Source organism: Sciurus carolinensis, chromosome 19 (assembly GCF_902686445.1).
Source record: "Sciurus carolinensis chromosome 19, mSciCar1.2, whole genome shotgun sequence".
In the NCBI taxonomy this organism is placed as follows: Eukaryota; Metazoa; Chordata; class Mammalia; order Rodentia; family Sciuridae; genus Sciurus; species Sciurus carolinensis.
In genome coordinates, this window is record NC_062231.1 from 28,303,105 (window position 1) to 28,311,471 (window position 8,367).

The following is an 8,367-nucleotide window of genomic DNA, read 5'->3' on the forward strand; positions in this document are numbered from 1 at the left end:
TCCAGATGTTAGGGTACACATATATATTTTGTCTGATAGCTACAAGTACCTATGGACAACACCCCATGGCAGTGTGCAACACTAACACCCAGACCTTGGTTTGCAATACCTTTCTCTAATAAAATTGACCAGGGCTCCTTGGAGAGACAGCTAATTGGAAGACTGGGCAGGAAATATAAAAGAGGAGCCTGGAGCCTCTCACGATGCCTGAAATTCCAGGAAGCGCTAAAAACCAAAAGAAGCAAAAAATCCACAAGAAGCTGTGTAGGAGTCACCTGCAAAAGCCCCCCAGTGGACAAAGCAACAATGTAAATGAAATCATACGGAACTGCAAACCTAAAGTACAAAATAAATGGCCAAGTTCTTATGCTATTAGAAATAAACAGTTCAATAAATAAATGTGTAAATGAGAGAAGAGGTAGAATTTCCACCTTGGGGAGATGAAGCCCAACTCCTGTTCCTGTGGTCTGTGCACCACCACCTCCTTCAAGCACTATGGAATGGGGAGGAGGAGGAGGAGGAGCAATGTGTGCACAACCTGACCACTGACCCCTCCAGGTGCTCAGATCAGCAACCACCTATTCATCACCTGAACCTTTGACGGCATGTGGTGCAAAAGGCACATCCAGTTTTCTTTTCCAAGCCCATGAGCCTTGTCTAAGTGAGAAGAAAACATCAGGTACGTCTCAACTGCAGAACATTCCATAAGCTACTTCACAGGATTCCTTAAAACTGCCAAGGTCATCAAAAACAAGGAAAGTCTCAGAAAGTGTCACCGTCAAGAGAAGCCCAAGAAAAAAAGAGTAAATGTAATGTATTAACCTGCATTAGGCCCTGAAATGGAAAAAGGATTTTAGGTACATGCCAAGGAAATATTAATAAAGTATGGACTTAAGTTAATCATGGTTATGAATATTAGTTCATTAACTGTGACAAATGTACCATATTAATAAAATGCTAATAATAGAAAAAACTGGATGGGCAGTATGTGGGAGCACTTTGTAATAGCCTTACAGCTTTCTGTAAATTTAAAACTGTTCCCAAAGAGAAGGCTTCTTTAGAGGATTTATCACAGGGGGAACAAACACCACAGATTAGAAAGCCAAAGCCGTGACCTAAAGAGCAAATAAGCCATGAAGAAGGTTGGCCTGTTATCCAAAGGCAAAGCAGAGCCACCAGGAGAGGTGCCACACCCGTCAGACGGCTGGTGCTGAGACGCTGGTGACACCCAGGGCTGGAAGAGGCAGAGCAAGCAGGGCGCGGGCACAGCCTCGCCAGCAGGAAAGCCACCCACCACTCTGGAAATGCTGGGGAGCTCCTGCCACCACGGTGGGACCCGGGGTGCAGTCCTGGACTTCTCCACTACAGAAATGAAAGGCTGTCTTCACACCCACTGTCCACTGTGCTTTTAGGACCTTCCTTGCAACAGGCGTGAACTGGAAATGACTTCCATGATCCTCAACAGGTGAATGATTGAAGGGTAGTAAGGAGCGGCTGTGGGTGTCTGCAACAGTGGGCTGATCTCCAGAGGACAAGGCCGAGGCTGCATCGGTCTCCATGGGGCAGGTCTGACTTCACCGGCATGTCCTACTGGGAAGGACAAAAGTGAGAGCACAGGAGCAGATGGCCTTGTCGGAGTAAGCTCAGGGTGGAGACGGAGACCAAAGGGGTAGGGGCTTAGGAAGGACAAAAAGAGGGTCCTTGACCCTTGGGTCAAGGTCAATGTCCTGACTGTGGGTTATATTCCGGTCTTGCAGGATGTTACCACTGGGGGACTGGAATCTCTCTGTGTGGCTTAAAATTGCATATAAAATTACAACTAGCTCAAAATAAGTAGTTTAACTCAATAAATAAAATTCTGAGAGTGGCTGGCATTGTATTGTGGCTCAGTGGAGAGTCTTCGCCTAGCATGTGTGAGACACTGGTTTGATCCTCAGCACCACATAAAAATAAATAAATAAAATAAAGGTATAGAGTCCATCTACAACTAAAAAAATTTTTTAAATAAAAATAAATTATGAGAAAAATAACCATGAAATTAGAAGTAATACAAGGGAGAGGAGACACTGGAAAGTTGGCAAGACATAAAGAATGGAGAGAAAAAAAGAAACAAAATGAAAGGGAAAATAAAGCTTAGATTTTAAAATAACAGCTATGGAAGGCAGAAAAGGAGATGTAACATCTGTATTTTGACAGTCCCCCAAAGATACTATAACAATGAAAAATTAAAGAGTTTGAAAAATTAAAGCAGAAAATTGTCCTGGGTAAAATAGGAGTTGATCCTCCTTACAGAAAGTGCATACCGTATACCAGTGTCCAGAAACCAACACCGTGACAAAGCTTAGTGGGTTTCTTTGGTTTTAAAGAGAAATTGTAAAGAGAGTCTTTGTACTAGTAAGGCAACATGGCTTAGCCACCTGTTAAAATGGGAAGAGACAAAGTTGACCTCAACTTCCTTTACACTGACATTTTCAACTCCAGAACAAAGAGCAACATCTACAAATACTCAAGGAAGTAAAGTGTGTCCCAAGATTTTATATCCAGCCAAATTGCCATTCAAGAGTGAGGCTATTAAAGCACGCACGCATGCTCTCTCTCTCTCTCTCTCTCTCTCTCTCTCACACACACACACACACACACACACACACACACACTTTTGAATAATCCAGAAGTCAGAGAACATCCCTCCTAGGAGTCCTCACTGGGGAAAACCACTGGAGGTGTTTTTCCACTCTAATTGAAGGTAAGTGAAGAAACCCCGGCCAAAGACAACTACCAAGGACTAGGGAGGCGTAATGCGGACATGAAACCAAACAAAGAGAGGAACTGTGTATCCAGCACAGCACAGCAATGCTCTGTGGTATGGGAATGACATGTAGGAGCACTTCCCAAGAGGAAGACACACCAGCAGATAAGACCTGGAGAAAATCAAAAACTTGAGTCCATACTCCAGCTAAATGGGGAGAAAGCCTGGAAGACATTTGCAGCTCACACTACATTAAGTGGTCCATGAAAAAATAAGAAAATATCAGCACAATGTGGACAAGGGTCACAAACAAACCTGGCTCCCTGTGATCTCTCTCTCTCTCATACACACACACACACACACACACACACACACACACACACAGCAGTGACGTGATTTAAAAATAGCAGGTATAAAAAAAATGATGAATTGCAGATGCTAGCAAGGGTCATTGAGACAGACACTCTGAAACAGCACCAGCAGCACTGCAGAATGAAATGGAAAGCAGTGTCTCAAATATGAAAACAAACTTGCACCCAAACCTTCAAACGTTGCTATGCATGGTCCCCGTAACTCTTCTGTGGGCATCTATAGGAAGATAATTCCACATTTGCACAAGGACATTTAACAACGCCATACTGTATTTAACGCTAACTGCCACTCGTTCTAGTAAGTGCTTGACATACGCGCAGTATTTTAATCCCCATAGCTCCATGATGTAAATATTATAAAAAGATACATAGTATGGAAATAATGTAGGCCACGGAGCAGGAATATATCAAGCGTATGCAGATCTATTCTGTGATTGCTGCTCCATGAAGACACATAGCAACCACACCTAGAGCTGCGCTCGGCACCGCGATGTGCTGCAGCTTTCCTTACCAGACCCCACAAATCCCTCTGAAAGAGATCAAGAATAACAGGCAGAGAGGTAGAAGGGGTGTGCTGCCAGACTGATTAAATGCTTGCAACTTGGAAAGACAGACCTAAGGACCTTCATGGGTGTTTAAACTATTGTTCTAAAGCAGAGGTGGCAAACTGGCGGCAGTCACAGCATGTGGCCAGCTGGGCCATTTCCCTGGCATTCTGCAATTACCATATGCTCTCATTTCTCTCGTCTACACTTCTTTTCCTTTCTACCCATGATTTTATTCTTTCAATCTGCTTTGTCCCACGGTGGTCTGTAGTTTAGTACAGGCTTGTGGGAGTCCACTATGTCAGAAATACCTGGGGTGCACCGTCAACCACAGAGGCACTGGGCTCCACCCCAGACCCAGCAGTGCCCTTCTCTCGGGGGAACCATGGGGAGCTGCCTCTGAAAGGATTCCTGGGCGACCACAGCTCACACCTTGTACCGAGAACCACTGTTGAATCCCACCCATAACACAGGCTGCAGCTGCCATCATCAGAGGGGAGAGATCCAGGGCAGATGGCAGATCTTTCCTGGGCCCCCAAATTGCATGGATGAGAATAAGCATATTAGGTTAGGGGCAAACTTCTCTAGACATAACCTGTGGGTAAAAAGTGATCCAGGGACCAGGCGTGCATGCAAGTGTGCATGAGCAGCGATCCCCCAGTGCAGGGGTTTTCAGCTGTGCAACATGGGTGGTCTCTTTGCCTTTTCTCCATCCCTCACTAGAAGTGGGAGAGCTCTTTGCCTTTATCTGTTCCACACTTAGTATTCCATGAAATATTTCATTTGATAAAATTTTCTGCTTCTCAAGGGGAAATGTTTGAAAAACTATTGTTATAGTCGTACCATGAACCTCTTAAACTGATTTGCCATGCCCACAGCGCAGAGACATGAGGTCAAAGACAGATATGGAAAAGGGCTCAAAAGAGGAAGGAAAGGCAGATTGTCACCTTGGGTTTCCTCTTATTTAATATTGACCCCTGTTGAGAAATTGAAAGTCTTGGGTTTGATCTGTTAGTTTAATTTCTAATGTTTGACCTTGGACCCGATCTCTTAGGTCAACTGATTTCTAACTTTTTCTTTGGTTTGATACAAAAGAAAATCTAAACTTTTCCTCACCCTCTAAGAGTCAGTCCTTATGTTATCTCCTCAAGTGAAGATTCTGACTTCTTCCATCATATTTAAAGCATCCTTCCCTTTTTGCCACCACCCTTTACAGGCATTTAACACAGAATTGTAAATGACGGTTTGCATATGTATATCCTCTCTAGAGAATGGCCAAAGTGTAAACACAGGCATAATAGGTACATGCAAATGATTGCAGGAATCTAATTACAGAGCAAAAGAGCCTGTGCATGAGCTAATTCTACAGTGTCTTCAGATCCTCTTAGTAAAGTGTTACCCGTTTTAAATTTGTCTTCTATTTTTGGATTTATTTTCTTGCTTTTTGATCTTCATTTTTGGTGAAAATGTTAGAAGAATATGATGTTGCCTGCTGCCGGGTTCATGTTGAAAACGGCACTGTGTCGAGGTGCAGCTTGAAATGGGACAGCATATGTAAATGTGTTGGTGACACTAAAAATACATGGATAAATGATGCATGACAGCCACCGAGTGTGCACAACTCTGTGTTTATATAGTACCTACATGTAGACATTAGGATTCTATTTATGCACTTGCCAAGAAGGGGAAGAGAGTCTACATATGTCTCGTAAATATGGATCCGGGCTCACGCCCAATGCAGATGCTGCAGAGAGACACAAGCAGGGAAGGGGCTTGCTGCTCTGGGAGTGGGCTGTCTGTCAGATCATTTCCCCGGAATAGGTTTCTGGAAACATGAGCAAAGCTGATGGCCCCTAGACAATGAAAATTTATCCAAAGACGATGAAAATTCCTTTCCACAGTGTTTCAGCAGTACGCGTATTTTCTTATAATTTTTGGAAAATTGATAATCCCAAAATGTCACTTGTGGCTACTATTACTTAAAAGAACCCAAGCACCCTGTTTTCCCAAGCCCCTAAAGAAGTCAGAGTGCCACCTGCACCTTGTCTGTGGTAGCAGTGACTCAAGAGGAGGCTGCTGGGGCTTGAGTGAGGGTATCCGTGGTGTCAGGTGTGTTGAAGTCTCAGCTTCAGAGCCATGAAAGTCAGGCTGAGGGTCCTGGTGTAATTCAGGCCTCCAAGCCCAAATTTTCTTATCTGTAGTGTAGGGATGATTATGTGTCTACCACATCTAAGAGTATTTAAATGGTAGAATGAGGCACTATGGCACATGTCTGTCACCTCCGAGACTCAGGAGGCAGAGGCAGGAGGATGGCAAGCTCAAGGCCAGCCTGGGTACCTTAGTGACACCCTGTCTTAAATAAATAAATAAGGGCCTGGGCTCTAGGAATGGAGAAAAGCACTCCTGGGTTCCATCTCCAGTGCCAGGGAAAGAAAACATGACATGGTACAATGCTGGGAACATGATTAGCAACAAAGACAGAGCATTTTAAAACACAACGCATGGTCACTATTATGTTTATGCTCCATTAATAGCTATCCTTTGAGTAAAATGTAATGTACTTTCTCATTTACAACTGTATTAGATAAATGACATTTTAATATTCTCATTCCAAAGTATCAATGTGTAATTCCAAAATAGCTTAGGACATACAGACTTTCCCAAAAATCTGGGTTTTCTTCCACTTAGTTATGACGTTTCATCAGAGCTCCGGGATTGTTACACTATGTTCAAAACTTCAGTGGTCAAGTGTTCATCTTAGGACACACAAATTCCATGTCTACCATCCAATTCTACCCTCAGATTTTCTTTCAAATTAATATCAGAAATGTACTATAGATTTTGCTCATAGGTTCTGGAATAAAGCACATTTAGTTTAGTTAAAATGTTTCTATAATCTTGTTTCTATAATCCCTTTGGGTGCCTCAGTTTTAAAAAACATAACTCACTGTTGCAATAGGAGAAATGGCTGACCTACACAGTTATCAGCTTTTATTGCAGAAGAATGTCAATAGCCACTTAATTAGCATTGTTTCTGAGATGGTCCTATCCTTACTGTATACTTCAGTCTTAATGTTCAATGATGCAGAATCTTTGTCTTGAATTTGGAGACTCTGACTCTTTATGAACTTAACTCTACAGAGCCTAATCCACATGCAGGACAAGTATATATCAAAATATATAAATGTATTCTACTGTCATGTACAACAAATTAGAACAAATAAAAAAATATTTTCAAAAGGTGAGATGGTTAAAAAAGAAAAAAAAAAAAAAGAATGAAACACATAGGTGCCCTGAGTGTACATTTTGCTTTTTTCCTTCTATTATCCCTTTTACTTTATTTCACTGTCTTTATCCCTCCTTCCTCTCTCATCCCCTTATCCATTTCTTCCACCAACATACAAGGGAATGGTAAATACAAGATTCTGGCTTTGAGTAGCAAATGTGCCCGTAGACCTGTTCTGCTCATGAGCTCAGATTCTTCATGAAAGGCTTGATCTTTGTGGTAGAAACGTTCCACAGTGGTCTGGTCAGGTGTGAGTCCCAGGGCCCCCGCTCACGCCCCCTCAGCCCCCCAGTACTTGACCTCTACTGCTCTACTGCAGGAGAGTTTACACACACAGGCAAGTAATTCTGACCTGATCTTTCAGGAGGTCTTAGATGCTACGCCCATTGCTCTGTCTAAAATAATTTTCTCTAAATAACACAAGAAATAGAAGTCGGTTAACCACAAAACGGCAACATCTCCATATCAGGATTAAAAATAATAATAATAAATGAGCAATAATATTTTCAACAAGTAGATGACTCTTCTTCAACATGGTGGCTTAGCTTAGGGAACAGGCTCACTAAAGTTTTAAGCAATCATAACATAATTTTAATAAGGCTGCATTTTTATTGGGCCCGCTGAAGCACTCCTTCTGATCCCTCATATCATACTCGGCAGTTAAGCAGACTTCGTGTGGAGCTTTTATTACCACCCCATTTGGCTTTAGGTATATCTCTTAGTTTAATTAAAGCATTCCTCCTGCTCAGGAATCGGCAATTGTTTTTGGTGCTTCCATTATGTCTAATTGTTTTCTTTGATCCATTCAAAACCTGGCTGTTTTTCATGGCTAATTAAATCAACACTTGGCCACTGCGTCGCATGCTTAGCTAGGTTTTCCTTCTAATCTTGCCTACCTGGACTTCTGCACACAACACATCTTGGGAGGACTGATCCTGTTAGCAAGGTGCACCCCGCCTACCGCTTGTCCCTCCGCAGAGGCGAGGTGCATATTTCCAGGATTCCAGCAGAGGGCAGTCAAGCAAGAATAATCCTTTCTGTAAGAGGAGAAATTGATGATGATGTTTCCTGATACTTTTTCAGATCAAATTAACATCGGAGTGTGTGTGAGCGTGTGGTGTGTGTTGGGGCTGGGGTGGGTGGAACAAATCTCTCCTTGGCAAGCCGACTCGTTTCTCACTTAACCTCTCTCTCAGCTGAATAAGAGCCACTGTGTGCACAAGATAAGAGACGAGATATTTTCAAAACACTCCTAGTATTAAAACCAAAACCATAAATTCTGTTACATCAACTGACATTTTTATCACTCCCTACTTTGGCTTCTTTTACATTTTATGGATTTTGAGACTAAGTTCATATCATCCTTGAGGAAAGTAATCAAACTTTTGAAGAATACTATTTCTCGCCAAGAAATCTTTA